Below are 16,547 nucleotides of genomic sequence, written 5' to 3' on the forward strand. Positions count from 1 at the left end.
CATACTATTACTTGGCTGTTGATTGTTGTAGGAAATTTGTCATACCTATTTTATTTATTGAAGAAAAAGAAATGCTTTTCCACGTTTTCACTACTTCAAAGTTTTTCTATTTGTGCAGATGTTTTGACTGGTAGTACTTTACTGTTATTCATTTTTAAGCCAAAATAAGCAAGTAATGTTTTTTTTTCAGGTTTATTCGTTTTTGCTGTATTTCTTCCTAACTTTACTTCCACGTATTACGGAACTGCGACGCAATTGTTTGAATACGTCATGTTACAACGAAACAGTAGCAGTGCTAACTTTCAAGGAATATTATTTATATTTGTTTTTCTGGCAAATTTCTATTTGTTGAAAACGATTAGCGTATTAAAATTGGTTTCAATTTGCTTTCCTTGGGTGAATATATCGAAGAAAAGGATTTTAATTCTAGCACTGGCAACTTTGATGTTTTCCTTGGCTATTCCGATCTTATTTTGTAAGTTCTTTTCAACTAAGTGATTTTCGCTATTCTTAATGCTGATAAAAAGTTTCACAATATACGTTTAATTATGATACAGCAAAAAATATAATTAAGATAAAGTTACTCAATACTAATTGTTCTCAAAGTACAGGTAAAAAGTTATTAAATAAACAAATATATATAAAAATAAACTGCCGTTTTTTTTAATTTCGAAGGAACTTTAAACTGCAAATAATAAAATTTATATTAATCTATTGTGTTGCACAGAGACAACTACTTTGTTCATATTTTTTGCATAGCTTTCATATACTTTAAGATAAAAAATAATTTAGTTTATTCTTTTTAAATGTATGAATAGTTGTATACTGTATGGTGATTACTGTTAGTCAATTTATAACGCGTTTAAAACAATATCGAGCTTTTGTTATACATTACACAACCTATAATACTATAAAACAGTAAACTTAATCAAAATAAAAAAGTTTAACTACTTTGTACAAAACTTATCTATTATGGTATTTGATTACAAACTTGTAAACAAGAAACTTTTGTTTTTCTAACGTGACTAGCAAATTAGAATGAATGTATAGTATAGCTATTGACAGCGAAAGTTTACACAGAAACAACAAAAAAAAAATTAAAGTAGTTTTATATATGTAAGTAAAACTATTCATCGTTAATCAAGAAAAAAAAAACTTTGTTAAATTTGTGTAAACACTAATTATAACTTCAATAAGAGAAAAATTAAATACAATAACAAGTTTTTAATGCTATATTTGTAAAATAGAAATAAAAATTATTTTTACAGTAAATTTTCCAAAGGACATTCAATTTTCTTATCAATACGACTATTTCATTTTCTTTATTGAAATCCTACCGAATTCAAATGTTGTTAAAACTTCCATTTTTCTTCTACTTTTTATCGTTATAATTCCTTACGTTATTATGGTTAGTTTTATTAAAACTTTTAACTTTAATATTTATCAAAGTAATCAAAAAAAAAATATTACAAGCTTCGAACCAATAACTTACTTAACTTTTTACAATGCTAAGATTAAAACAAACAAAGTAATAATTATATAATTCCTGTAAAGTTTTATAGTTTGTAAAACAATAGTATAGCCTAACTTTATAAAATAATTTTTATAATAATTTTAGTTTACAAATTGAGCTTAAATAATCTTTTTAAAGCTTTAAAGTAGTATGTTTAAAATATTAAAGTTCTCTAAACATAAGAACATTTACGAATTTAAGTATGTAAGTAAGTAAATTGTTAAGTATATATATTTTATAACAAAAAAAATGTTCAAGATACAAGTTTTAAGAAACTTAATACTAAATAAACCTATACTTGTTTATAGATTTTAGAAAACGTATACATTAATTTAATTAGTTTGAAACTATCATTTTAAATACTGGATTTTACGGTTTTTGAGACCAATTTAATTTAGAGTAAATTATAGTTTTTTTTATGTTTATCAAAGCAGTTTGCTTTTATTTTACTCAATTCGTAGGTACTTGCTACAATCGCATTGTACATAGTTGTAAGGAACAAGTTCAAACAGTCCCGAAAGTTAACAAAACAAAGTAACAAAATAAATGCCATGGAAAGAAAAGTGGCAGTGAAAATATCACTAATGGTCTTGGCGTTCACTGTAACCACACGTTAGTCTTTGTTTGTTTATACAAATCTATACAGGTTTAATTTTTTTTTACAAACTTACAGTGCCTTTCATGATTTCTGTTATAATTGAGAACAACAAAAAGAGTTGTGTAACTAAAACAAACCATTTGTTTAGAACTTTCTACTTGTTTTTTGCTAGAAGGTTAGTTTATAGTTTTAATTTTTTTGTTTGAATAAACATTAACACCTACTTTTAAACTGAAACTTAAAAAGTATAAAAAGTTTAATTCAACTTTGGTAAATTTAAAAATATTTAAAATAATTTTTGTTAAAAAAAAAAATCATTTAGCTTTTTGTTTACTAAAAATTGTCGAGGTAATGTTTTAAACACTAAAAGAAACTTATGAGTTTTAAACAAATAACATGTTTGAGATCAAAAAACCTATTTTGTATATTACATATTTTATTGTTTACAGCCTTATGAATGCAGTAATATACATTGCAACCGACTCGAAATACAGGAAAACCATCAGAAAAGCATTAAAAAAATGTTTTTAATTTAAAGTTAATTAATATCTACTTATAACATTTGTGAAAGTGGTTTTGTATAAATTTTAAGTTTATACTTAGTTATATTTATAGAAGCTTGGTAATAATTAAAACTCTAATTTAAAAGAGTATGTAAAATTTGTATCATCTGTCATAAACGTTTGAAGAAAAAACTATATTTAAAAGTTTATGATTGTAAAGTAGAACTACGCTATAGTTAATTTAACTTTATGTTTAAAAGGTTTTATCGTTTACCTGTATTAAGCATTTACACTTAAGATTTATAAAAGCTATACCTTAGAAATGTTTGAAATAAAAAATATCATTTTTGCTTGTATTTAAGCTTTTGTTCATTGACGTTTAAACAAAAAGAGAGTACTAGTTTGCTTACTTTATTTTTGTTTTTTAAGTTAGTGAGTCAATTTTTTAAAACCTTTTAGTACATTGGTATAACTTTACTTCGTTATCAATAAAAAAAGAAAGTCTCTTTTTCTTACAATATCTTTACTTCATTAAACAATACCCCTATACAGAATAGTTATTAAACCTAAATATATGTTTTTGATGTATTGAATTACTTAAACTTAGTTAATTTTTTATGATTGGAAATCAGTTAAAAACAAGCAACAATAAATTAAACTTTTAATCTGTTTAACAAACTAAACAAAAACAAAAATTGTAAAATAATTAAAACGTCTTGATTTGTTGGTAGTACATTAAAGACTTGTAATAAAATATTTTAAACTATTTGTTTTTACTTTTTTAAAATTCCAGCATGTTTTCTTGTTTTGATCTTTTAGTTAAACTTAAACTGTTAAATATATCACAAAATAAAAATGTTAAAGTATAGTTTTGGAAAAAAAATTGCTAAAATTTAAATTAATTACTTTTGACACAAAACTTACAAGCAGTAAATAACTTGCCGTTCTCTATATAAAAATATGTAGGATATATTTTTATGTGAAGAATACTTATATGCAAATACACTGTTGCATCAGTTAAACTATACACTACAAATTATTCAATTTTCTTGCAACAGTTTTACTGTTTTAATAGCTTTTCGAGTCGATATATAATTAACTTTTTAGACTTTATTTTATCTGTTTTTAAATGATGATAATGCAGGTAGAATTTAAATAAATAAATTAAAGTTAGCTAAGACGTTTACTAAAACTAAACGGAAACATATCAGTAAACAATGATAATACTAAGATTACAGTAATGAAAAAAACGACATAACAAACTGGTTGAATTCTTTAAAAATCCTTGAACCTAGTTTGTAGAATTCAATACAGCTACTTTTAACTAAAGTACAATTAAAAGCACAGTAAAGAATTAAAGTTTACGAAAAGTTTTAGACAGACTTATAATAAAGATAAAAATTCAATACTACCTAAATGTTAATAAAAATTTCTTTATAAAAACTAAAATTTTTAAATTTTAATTTGTTTAATAAGCTAAACCGAGTTAAAAATATATACATGTACCAAATTTAAGACTTTAGTTGTTGAAAGATTCTTTTGTATGTTTAAAGATAAATTGACGTATAAATGAGAAGAAGTTTTTAAACTAAACTTTGCCCAATTTTTTTATGTAGGAATTATTTATTTTTATTACTATCACACCAGTTTGCATCGTAAATGTTTCCTGAAGTTTTAAAATAAATTAAAAAAATGTGTTTATAGTCGATAAAAGTCATAGCAAACAAAATACACAAAGCTTTGTTTAACATAATCACACTAGAAAAATAAATTTAATCAAAAACTATTCTTTTAAGTAAAAAACTAAAATTTAAAACAAGTATTTATTGTTAACTCGTTTGTTCTAGCTTTATAAAAAGTTTATAACCTTGAAATATAACTTTTTTTAAGTTTATCAAAGTAATGTAGGTCTAAATTTTTAAAAGTTATTGTTTTTTCAACTTTTCGTGAATTTTTGATTTTTTTCTGTACTTTTTCGAAGCATCGTTAGTCACGGGTTAAAGCACACAAAGCACGGATCAGCAGCCTATTAATTCCATAAAATAAAAAAAAATCTAATCCTGTAGTGTGAAAAGACTTCGAATAAGTAATCGTGTTTACGCTACTTACTTTGTTTAAATTCTGGAAAAAATTGAAGCATAGACTGTTGCCGTTAGTGCGACTACAAAAAAAAAGACGGTAGTTTACGTAATTACATTGTATATGTTTTGTTTTTAATAAGACGATTAATTAAAATGTTATCAAAGACGTTTGCAACAACTGTAGCAAAAGACAAAGCATTTAAAAACAAACACAAAATTTATAAGTTAAATCAAATTAAATGTATTATACATTAGTGTGAAGTGTATGTTTTGTTCACTTCCACAATACAAATTTTAAATTTTTAATACATACCGACTTTTTATTGTGCAATGAATCTTTTATGTTATTTAGGTTTTAAATGTCAGAAAACTTAAGATATCTACTACTACTAGCTTTAAGTGAATATTTAAGTATACATGTGATAGAACGAAAAAGTTTGTTTTATAATTTTGAATTAAAAAAAGTATAACATTGTTGCTAAATTATGTTTAAAAAATATAAGTAAGAGTCAGTGTTTGTTTTTAAGTAAAAATAAATAAAGCTAAAAATACAGTATATAGTATTGAAAATATGTATTTTTAAACAAAAATGAATAAGAATAAGTGTTATAGTTTTTTTAAAGGTTATATAATGAAAAGTTTATCAATACTGTAATTTTTTACAAATTTACAAAATAATTTTATGACAGTTGTGTTTAAGAAAAGTGTTAATTAACAAAGGGTTAATAAAGTATTTACTAAAAAAAAGATTATTACATTATTTTATAAAGTTCTCAGATTCAACAACTTTAGCTAAATATTCGCGTAACTTTAAAATTTTAACAATGTAGATAAGGTATACTATCTTCATTAGATTTTCTCGTAGAAACGTTTTCTTTCTTAGATTGATAGACTTGAGCATATATGTTTAGCTTATCAGAGTATTAAACTTTGGACTGACATTTCTCACGACTCAAATAGTTATCGAGGTTCCAAGTCGACTTGAGAAATATTTAACTAAAACATCAAAAGAATGTAAGAATAGGTTGCAATAAGGATATTATTTTAATATTTATAAAAAATAAATTGATTTACTACTTACTTATTTACTATTTATTTTGATATTCGAAACAATGTAATAATGGAGCAGCTAGTTAAACATAAACTAATTTTTAATATATGAAACCTTTTGTAGTGCTTAATTTAAGGCTGAGTGAAACTCAGTACCAAGTCAATTAAAAAATAGTTTTCAAAAAATACTGAATGAATCATTAAAAAAGAAGCGATAAAATCAGAACGTTTAAACGAAAAAAAAGACGCAGGTCACGCGGGCTGAATATTCTACACATGTGTCGCTGATTGGCTGATCTATTTTCATAGAGATAAAGATATCCAACCGTAAATTTTGATGCTGTTTATCATATTTTGGAGCCACAAGTTGTTACAAGTTAGCAAAAGACTTAGTTTAAAATTTAAAAGTATGTTCTCAAATATTAAACCTTACTAGTTTCAGAAATTTGTATACAATTTAACTGTAATACATCTGTAAAATGAGAGAAAGTTATTAAATAATAATTTAACTTAGGATTTTTTATTTTTACTGCTAATATAAGGTTATGAGTGGTGGGGTTTATTATTTTGGTTTAAAAATTCACAGTAATTACCTAGGATGAAGTTGCACCAATGTCAAGCTGAAATTATATTGAATTTAATGTTTTTCTAACTATTATTTTAGGCTAAAAATCAATGTTTTATGCTAACTATGTTTAGCTTGAAGTATACTTTGTTTTAAACAAGATTTAAATACATAGTGAGAATAAAATTTATTTATGACAAACTAAAGTATTCGATTGATTATGTTTTACAATATCATAATCAATATAAAAAATTAAAAAGATTTAATTGCTTTATATTGTTTAATGAAAGCAATTATATATTTAAGTTTTATTAATTTATGATATATAACTCAATTTATGTACTTATAAATATAAATTTTTAGCCAAAAATTATAGTTAAGAATACATCAAATACAATATAATTTCAGTTAGATATTGGTGCAACATTAAACTAGATAATTATAAAATTCACATTGGCTTTTATGTAATAAAATATATATAGGATTGCCACACACTAATGAGCTCAGAGAAATTTTAACTAATAGAAAATCTCAGGGAAACTCACAAAAATTTTAACTTTTTAAACTTTGGGAAACTCAAAGCAGTTTTAAGATTTTTAAGAAAACCTCAGGAATTTTTTTAAAATAGTTTATTAAAAATATTTAAGGATTTGAAAAAATACTCTGGTAAGGTTAAGGTTACTCACAGAAGATTTTATGACTTAAAGAGTAGCAAACAAGTATATATTAGGATTTAATTTATATTATTTCTTGAAGTATTAGCTTATAATATTTACAGTTATAGTTAGTTTTAATTAAGTTCAGGTTAAATGTATAAAATAATGTTCACAGGGTAACTTAGGCCTCTGATTGTTTTTAAAACTTTGTTTTGGATCTAAAACATTGCTTGAACAACAGATATCTAATTTGCCACAAGAACTTTTTTTAAGGGTATAGGAGGTTAAAAGCCAATCACTTCCATGTTTTTGTTTATTTATATAACTATGATTCTTCCATTAAATAAGCAAAAGGAAATTACAGTTGAGGCCAGGGGGTTACATACATGTAAGATACTCACTAAATTTTTAAAACATATATGTTTTATATTTAAAAAGTATCTTTAAGAAGTACGCATCAGTGTAAGGTACGCACAAATTTTTCAAAATATCTATCTATTACACTCAAAGAGTATCTTTGAGAAGTATGCATTTGTGTAAGGTAAGAATAAACTTAGGGGCATAGGGCGGTTAAAACACTTTTTTTTGAAATAAATATTAGTTAAAGGTCAGTTATTCATTAAGAAAAAGTGTAACCCCCCTGTATAAGTAAATTTAGGGGCATAGGGGGGTTTAAACACTTTTTTCGTAATGTGATCTTGTTATGTATAGTTTTTGTTAAGCTACAAGTTGCTTTTTACAGACTCTAAAAATTCAAAACATTTTTTGAGATATAGCCGGTCAAATTCGGAGGCAACAATAGGTTTCATATGGGAGGCACAACTAAAACAGCAAATAACTAGAATTCACTAAAGATATATCTCCTAGCATTTTTGAAATTACTGTCACAAATTTTCAGGAAATGTTCCTTGCAACATTTGAAAATACTGGTGCAAGGAATTATTAAAATTTTTAAAAATATATGTATAAAATAAAACAATTTTTTTTTGTTTTTTTGTTATAATATTTTTGTTTTTTTTTCGTAAAAGACTTTTCTAAACATTGCAAGGAACATTTCTTATAAATTTGAGGTAGTTATCTCAAAAAACCTAGGAGAAGATATATTCTTAGTGAATTCTAGTTATTTGCTGTTTTAGTTGTGCCTCCCATAAAGAACCTATTGTTGCCTCCGACTTTGACCGGCTATATCTCAAAGATTGATTTGAATTTATTTTTTAAATCTGTAAATAGCATCTTTTAGCTCAGTAAAAACTATATAAAATAAGATTACATTCTAAAAAAAGTGTTTTAACCCCACTATGCCCTTAAACTTATCCTTATCTTACACGGATGTGTACTTCTTAAAGATACTCTTTGAATGTAATAGATAAATAATAATTGGCTTTTTATTTATGTTTTATAATTATATGTGGTTACTTACATAATTATATAAATAAATAAAAATATGGAAGTGGTGGGCTTTGAACCCTAACACAGGTGTTTCTGAGCAAAAAATACACTGCCTTGACCACTCGTCCATGTTACTTGTGCTAAAGTAGCACATTTTGCGTTTATTAATGTAAAATTTTTAACAATTTTTCAAAAGTTTTTGCATTGAAATTTATTCATAAATACTAATTCAATAAAAGTATGATAACATAATTAATTATGTACCTATTTTGTTAACATAACAAAACAACTAAATTAATTTAATCATTATATTTAATCAAGTATAATACTTGCTATTTAAAAAAATACAAAACAACAAAACAAAAATTATACGTAATACACACAACAAGTTAATACATAAAACAAAGAAGATAATTGACTTACTTAAACTAAATAAAAGTGATAGTTACTTTAATTTAAACTGTTATGCCTAAGTATAAGCTTAATATTTTAAACTACAATTAATAAAATCCTACGCCTACCCCTTACACTCATTTTATTTCTAAACTTTATAGATCTCATAAAATTTACTCCTTTATTAAACTAACTCTCAATTATTTTTAGAGCTTTGTTTTTCAATAATTTTAAAACTTTTTCAACTATACTTTTATGTTTATTTTCGCAAAAAAAAACTATTTCAAGTTTATATTAAAAACTTGCTTGAACATTTTGTTTACTATTTTTTGTTTATATGTGATAAAAATCTCGAATCAAGATGTTTTGTAAGCGTTTTGTGTTATTTTTTATTTAAAATTTTGTTTTCTCTGAGTGTTTTAAATGAAAACAGCTTAAATACAAATGAACAACATTGTTTTAAAGAACAAATAATTAATAAAACTCATTACTAAACGGGTTATCAACCAATGAGAATTTAAAATAAAGTTTTTGATTGTACGAACCTTGATTTAATTCCTTTGGTAAACCTGTTTTGACCATATATTTAATATTCTGTCATTTCAGTATTAAAGGGTTATATAAGTAGAATTCAAAATGTTTTTAAAGTGTATTCTTGTCTCTTAAAACGTGAAATTTTATTTATACTTAATTTTTTTATAAACTTCTTACAAACCATCTTTTAATAATATTTTGATATTTACATACAAAAAATTGATCTATATATGACATTTAAACGACGTTTTAATGTTTATTTTATATACAAAATGTACTAAATACCATTGTTTTTATTGAAACTGATTAAGGTATAACGTTTTTAGGTTTTCTTATTTTTTTCTGAGTTAAAACATAAAATTTTAATCACTATTGATTATTTTACATTGTTTTACCCAAAAGTACGTTTCTTTTATTTGTTTATTTTAAAATTTACGTAAATTTGGTTTTTTATAGGTAATTATTATAAAAAATTATTAATACTTAGTGGTTTATAAACACTAATTAAATTATTAAAAACTAACTGTTTTATGTTATATTACTTAAATTAGTTACTTTTCAAGTTAATTTATTACATCAAAGTTTAAAATATTAGAGTTGTTTTAGGTTTTTTATTAACAATATATTTGCTTTTTTAATGTTATTGCATCATTTTGTCCCTGGTTTCATAATAATTTAAAAAGTTTAAAACTTTTTTATGCTTTTTAGCGCTACAAATTTTAAACAAATCAGCGACGCATTGGTGGAATATTCAGCAGAGGTCACGCGAGTCAGTGAAGCTAGCAAGCGTAGCAACAGGAGCAGGCCAAGTAGCAGCTTTTGAAATTTAAAGTAAGTCAGCTAGGAGGTGGAGATAGAAAGTTAGCGGTACGAGCTTGCAGGCGCGTGCGTAGCAACCAAATCAGCAAGCTACGCTAGCGGGTGAAACTACAAGCGAGGCAACAAGCGTATTTTACTAAAAACGAGCAAAGAGTTAACAAGACGAAACGCTCACAGCTCAAAGCACAAGTTTTAAGTTACGTTTTTTTAATGAGTACTTCTTTTTTGTATCCCCTAAAAAATTTTACCACACGTCGCTATTGTATAATAATATAAAGCAGGTTTTTCAAAATTAGTTTAAATATTAATCTCCCACTTAGTAAAAATTCAAAAAAAATCACCGTATATTAAATACCGTTCTTTATTAGTTGATTACTCATTTACATTTTAACCCCTTATTAGTAATTGCCTACTACTGGAAGCAAAAATTTCCCAAGAGGGTCGTATTGACAACTTTGAAAAACCGTTCTGTAGAAAACAGGATTTTGTAAACTTACTGTATATTTATATTTGCATCAATCTTTTTAAATAAGTGATCATAATTTTATCCATAAAATAGTTCTGTTACTTAAGCAGAAAAGTTACCTACAAAGAAATATACGGTTTCAATAATTCAAAGTATAGAAAAAGTCTGTTGCTTAGTTAACTGAACATCTTTAAACATACTAAATTAATATTGCAAGTTACCAAAAGATTATTTTAAATTTTTTATATAACACTAATCAAATTTGATATTTCAAATTCAAATAAGCATTTAAATGTTAAGTGTTCATTTTTGTCATTTCCGACGATACAACTTATTTAGTTTTTGGTGCATGATAGTTAGTCATTGTAAATCATTTCTGTAGAGTAATTTTAGTTTCAGTTTAGAAGTAGTTTATAGTAACTTTTAATTATACTTTTGAGTATATTTCGCTATATTCCTTGTTTGATCGAACAGTTGTGTTTATTATTTAATAGTTTTGAAAATTATTAAAGTATCATTAAGAAACGTAGAAATAAAACGCGGTAGTAATCAACGGTTAACTAAAGTAAAATAGATTAAAGCTCGGTGTAGAGCAGTGATTCTCAATTAGTTTTTAATCTTCACCATTACCAAAGTATTTATTACATTTGGTATACTTGCTTATAGTCTGAGCGTTAAGATAAATCATAAATATTTTAAACTTTTAGAAACTGATAAAATAACTAAAGTTTATATTAATTTTTCAGTTAATTTTGAAAACTATTTGTATAAAATTTAAGAAAAAAAATTCAGTGCACAGAAAAAATAATGAAGCAAAATGTATTGCACACTTAATAAATCACTATAAAAAAACTTTTTTTCAGCTAGTTTTTGAGCATAGTTTAAGATATTAAAGCAACGTTTTTTAAAGTGCAACGAAGAAACAAAACTTAAACAAAACTAATAAAAACAAAATAAACTAGTGAAAAAAAAAATAACCAGACAGCTATAGTCTTGTATAAACATTTAATGTGTAAATATTTATCTATTTTCTTATTTGAGTTATTTTACGAAAAAAAGAAATATTACAGTTTAGTTATAACAAGTTTTTGTGAGGAATTTTACTAACTAAGTTCATACTTTGTTTTTTACAAACAATTTAGCTGATTATTAACAATTATCATTTTTAGTAAGTTGTCCGTTATCAACTTAGCATATGAACGTGATTTGTTTTCCGAAGTTGTCAGATAAATTTTAACAATTTCAATTACTTGGAATTCTTTTACTAGAAATGAGTCTTTATTTCACTGAAAACTTCATTTGCCTATGCCACACCTGCAGTTTTGGTAGCAAAAGGTGGTATTGAAAACGAAAACGTAGAACCTTGGGAAGAAAAAACAAATTTTTACGAAAAAGATCCAACATTCCCTGAAGAAATTTTTCAAAACTTTGCACCAGTCGCACCTGCAGATTTTATTGCTAAAATTGAAACAAATGTAACAGAAGTACTTCACAACAACTCTACTAATTCAACTTTTAATGAGATAAAAATTGCAAATAACACTACTTTGAAAACTTTCACCAGCGTCAACAACGTTTATCAAGAATCGCAAAACACTCTAGGTTTTAAATTGTGCCGACCAGTAGTTTTTTGTGAGTATGAAGCTTACGAAAACTGTTGGAACGAATCTTTTTCAACTTGTGAAAGCTGCAGGTAAAAATAGATTTATTTGTAATTTTCAGAGTAGGTTTACTTAGTAAAGTTGTAGCTTTGACAGAGGATCATCGGCTACGTATTTTATTTTTATTTTCTCTTTGTTTATCAATCTATTTTAATTATATCTCTGTTTAAAAACTTTTTTTTAAATTTAATTTAAACTGGTCTTACCAACAGCAAAGGAGTATTTTCTTTCACATTGTTTATTATCTTATTACTTGGGGTGTTGATTGTTGTTGGAAACATGTCATACCTATTTTATCTGGTGAAGAAAAAGAAAAACTTTTCGACGTTTTCTCTACTTCAGAGTTTTTCCACATGTGCAGATACTTTGACTGGTAATATTAAGTATCTTAGAAATAATCGAATTTAAACTATACTAATAATAAGTACTTTTTGCAGGACTATTCATATTCGGTGTCTTTCTCCCTAACTTTACTTCAACGTATAATGAAACTGCGTTGCAATTGTATAAATACTTTCAAGAACAACAAACAAGTAGTAGTGCTTACTTTCAAGGAATATTGTTTATCTTCATTTTTCTGACTAATTTTTATTTATTGAAACTAATAAGTGTGGTAAAATTGGTAAATATTTATTTCGAATGGACAAACATATCAAAGAAAGCGATTATAATCCTAGCTTTAGCGACTTCAAGTTTTTCCTTGGCACTACCTGTCTTATTCTGTTAGTCGTTAGCAATTTAATTTCTTAGCAAAGAAAAAACAACGTACTTGACTCTGTTTGTTATTTATATTTTGTTTTAAACTTTAATGGGACTTTTTTTTATTATAGTATACTCAGAACAACTCATTCTTAAACTATCGTTACTTTATAGTACAAATGTACTTCAATTTAGTGTATTTTAGTAGCAAGTAAAATTATAGACATTAAATTTTGAATATGTTTGTTTTATTATTAATTTTCAATTTATCTAGTAAAAAAACAGTACTTTTTAAAAATTAAAATTGCTAGCAGACATAGTTGTCTAAAGTTAATTTGTATAAAGTTTGTTTTATGATTCTTTTTGCAGATATCTAGTTAAGCAGTGTTAAAAGCATAGTTAAATTTAAACTCAACTTTGTAAGTAGCTGCTGTAGACGCAATTAACTTAATAATTAGTAAGTACAATACAATACTTAAAATCTTAGTTAACATAAAGAAATAAAAATATAAACTTTACAGCATTCTTTCCACATTCCATTCAGTTTTCTTACCAATTTGACATTTTTATATTCTGGATAGAAGTTTTACCAATTTCCAAAGTGAAAAACATTTATTTAATTATTCTATTTTTAACTGTCATAATTCCTTATATGATTATGGTTAGTTTGTAAAAACTACTTACCTTCTCTACAACATATGCTTCTATTTTTATAAACTATCTTTTTAGTTTTTTAACTCTACTAACTCTTAATTTTTCATTTTAACTTCAAAATTTAAATAAACAAAAAAATATCAGCATAATGAATAATTATTTAATTAAAAATAAAAATAAAGCTTATATTTAGTTTAAAGTTTTAGTAAAAATTTGATTACGCACAAAAGGCTATTTACTTTTAAAACAGAGTTTTTAAAAATAAATGTGCTACAAAACTGTTCAGTAAGTGTGAAACTTTTCTTTAAAATTCATTCTTTAAATTTTATTCAGATAAACAAATATATTAAGTACAACAAACTCCTATGAAAATTTTATTGTCTATTTAGTTGTGTATTAAACTAGATCAATGTTTTTTTAATTACTAATCTAAGGTATTGGCAACAATTGGAGTCTACCTAGTTGTAAGGCAAAAATTCAAAAGTTCACAAAAACTGACAAAGCAAACTAAATTAATAAATGCTATGGAAAGAAAAGTTGCATTAAAAATATCATTAATGGTTGTTGCTTTTTCTGTAACTACACGTTAGTCTTTAATTGTCTGTCTGTAACAGTGTATACTCTGAAATGTGTTTTTATTTACAGTACCTTTCATGATTTCTGTAATAGTTGAACACAACAAAGGTGGATGCATAACAAAAACAAACCACGTGTTTGTGACGTTTTACTTGTTTTTCGCCAGAAGGTTGGTTTGCACTTTTTCTTTCGATTAGTATTTTGTGTTTAGTTCTCATATATATTAAATGCTTAACTTTAGTATAAAACAGTATTTTATTTTAGAATACTAGTTGAATAATTTCAAAAATTTAAATTAATTATGAATAATGTTATTAAGGTTTTTACAAATATATGAAGCAAATAGATATTTTGTTTATTATATAATATTATTTAACAGTTTATTCGACAAATAGTTTTTAAAAACTTGGCATACTTAATATAGCATATTTTAGTAAAAAATCAGTTTGTTAAACCCAATGCTTTCTACGTGAGATGCAGTTTTTGGTTTTATTGTAATTATTTATTTTATTCAGCCTCATGAATGCAGTAATATACATTGCAACAGACTCGAAGTACAGGAAGTTCATAAAGAAGTCATTCAGATATTTATTCAACTAACTTTGTAACTTGACGCTTTACAAAATAAACAACATTTTCCAACAAACTCAACAAAATTTTTTTAGTTTGTATCAACTTGTTTCAATTTATGCAAGATATGTATTAGAAAAAAATGCAGATCAAAAGTATACTTTTTTTTAATATTTCTTGAATAGCAAATATCTGCATAATTAATTTTTGAAACTAAAAATATTAAAATAAAGAGAAATTAAAAACTATTAGAACAAAAAAAAATCATTCCTATTTTGTACTATTAAAGTAGACTCAAATATATTGTATAAAACAGATATAGTATAAACCAGGCATGGAAAGTGTTAATCTAATTAAATACAATATATAATAACTATCAACTTAGTTAAAACAGAAATAGAAACATCATTTAAGTATTCACATAAAATATGTTTTTAACTAAAGTAGCTTGAAGTAGATTTTAATCATTAACTATTCATCAGCTACTTAATTATATTCCAAATTGTTGTTTATATTTGATTTTTTTTTCATTAAATTTTAGAAAATTTTCTAGTACTTGACTTTTTAAAATATATAGTAGGTTATGGTTATGTTATTTTTATTACATATGTTTTATATAAAAGTTAAGTTAAATTTATATATATTTTTTAGTTCAAATGTTACTAAATAAGATTCTTAGTACATTATTAAACACAAAATTCAGTTAATTTTCGTTTAGTTTTATTTTCTTTCGTTTAACAATCGTTTTTTTACTAAAAATTTAAATACCTAAATGATAAAAAATAATATGTGTATAAGCTCGTAAAAAACTTTATAAGCATGTGGTGTACGACTCGAAGGTTCCTTTATTTACCAGGTCCTTAGACCAAACTTTTTGAGCGCTTTTTTATTGTTCAATAAACAATTTTTCATCAAAATAACAAATAAGTTTATTATTCATAATAGGTATAAATATTATGAGACTTTTAGATACAAGTAGGGTTTTTTATAATTTGAGTAACTTTAAAAGTTTCAAAAAAGAAAAAAACAATTAAACATTTTTAATAAGTTTTTTTTGTCAAAACTCTATTTTCTAATGTTTTACTTAACCTTAATTTATTGTTCTCTTAATAGGCTTTTTCTTAAAATTAATTAGTATTTGTTTATTTTTTGTTTTATGTTAATAGTTTTTTTTTTTTTTTTTGAAAAGAGTTTGTAATAATTGTCCAATTAAGTTTAATTTGGATTGTAGCATAAAATATTATTAATGCCTTTAAAATATATTATAGACTAAGGTTGATTATATATGTTATAACGTTGTTCCTATGTTTATATGTTTACAATACATATCTTTTAAAGTTTTTAGTTATAAATTATACAATTATATGTTTTTTTTTTTGTGTTTACTATTCAAATGGCCTTGTTTTTAATGCTTAGAATAGAAGTTCATAATAAGTTACAATAATTATAATTTCAATACCTATAACAATTTTTTTTTTGATATAAGAAAAAAAAAAGATTATTTTATAAAATAATGTTCTTAAACTAAATTTAAATTAATAATCTCGATAAACAAGCTTAAGTTCTTCCTAACAAAAATTACAAGTTGGTTTAAACAAAAAAGTTATAAATTAAAAAAAAAACAATGTGTGATATTAATTGAATTAAACGTTAAGATTTGTTGTATAAGAAAAAATAAATCGACCTTTTAATTATTTATATAAATTATCATTAATTAATACTTTATATAATTTAGTTGTGGTAAAACGATATGATGCATGAAAATGCCTCTCGGTTAGCGAATCACACAACGTTTATTTACTATAAATGTGTTTATTTTT

At 24.3% G+C, this 16,547-nt stretch overlaps 1 long non-coding RNA gene across 1 annotated transcript; it reads left to right on the forward strand.

Moving 5' to 3' along the window:
• The first annotated feature begins 338 nt into the window (after positions 1 to 338).
• LOC145848221 (uncharacterized) lies at positions 339 to 2,032 on the forward strand. The gene is made up of 3 exons (XR_014371803.1): positions 339 to 475; positions 1,269 to 1,408; positions 1,975 to 2,032. It is a non-coding gene; the product is annotated as an uncharacterized LOC145848221 (long non-coding RNA).
• The last annotated feature ends 14,515 nt before the right edge of the window (positions 2,033 to 16,547 follow it).

This window comes from Thalia democratica, unplaced genomic scaffold, assembly GCF_965202585.1.
Source record: "Thalia democratica unplaced genomic scaffold, ktThaDemo2.hap1.1 HAP1_SCAFFOLD_1292, whole genome shotgun sequence".
NCBI classification, from domain to species: domain Eukaryota; kingdom Metazoa; phylum Chordata; class Thaliacea; order Salpida; family Salpidae; genus Thalia; species Thalia democratica.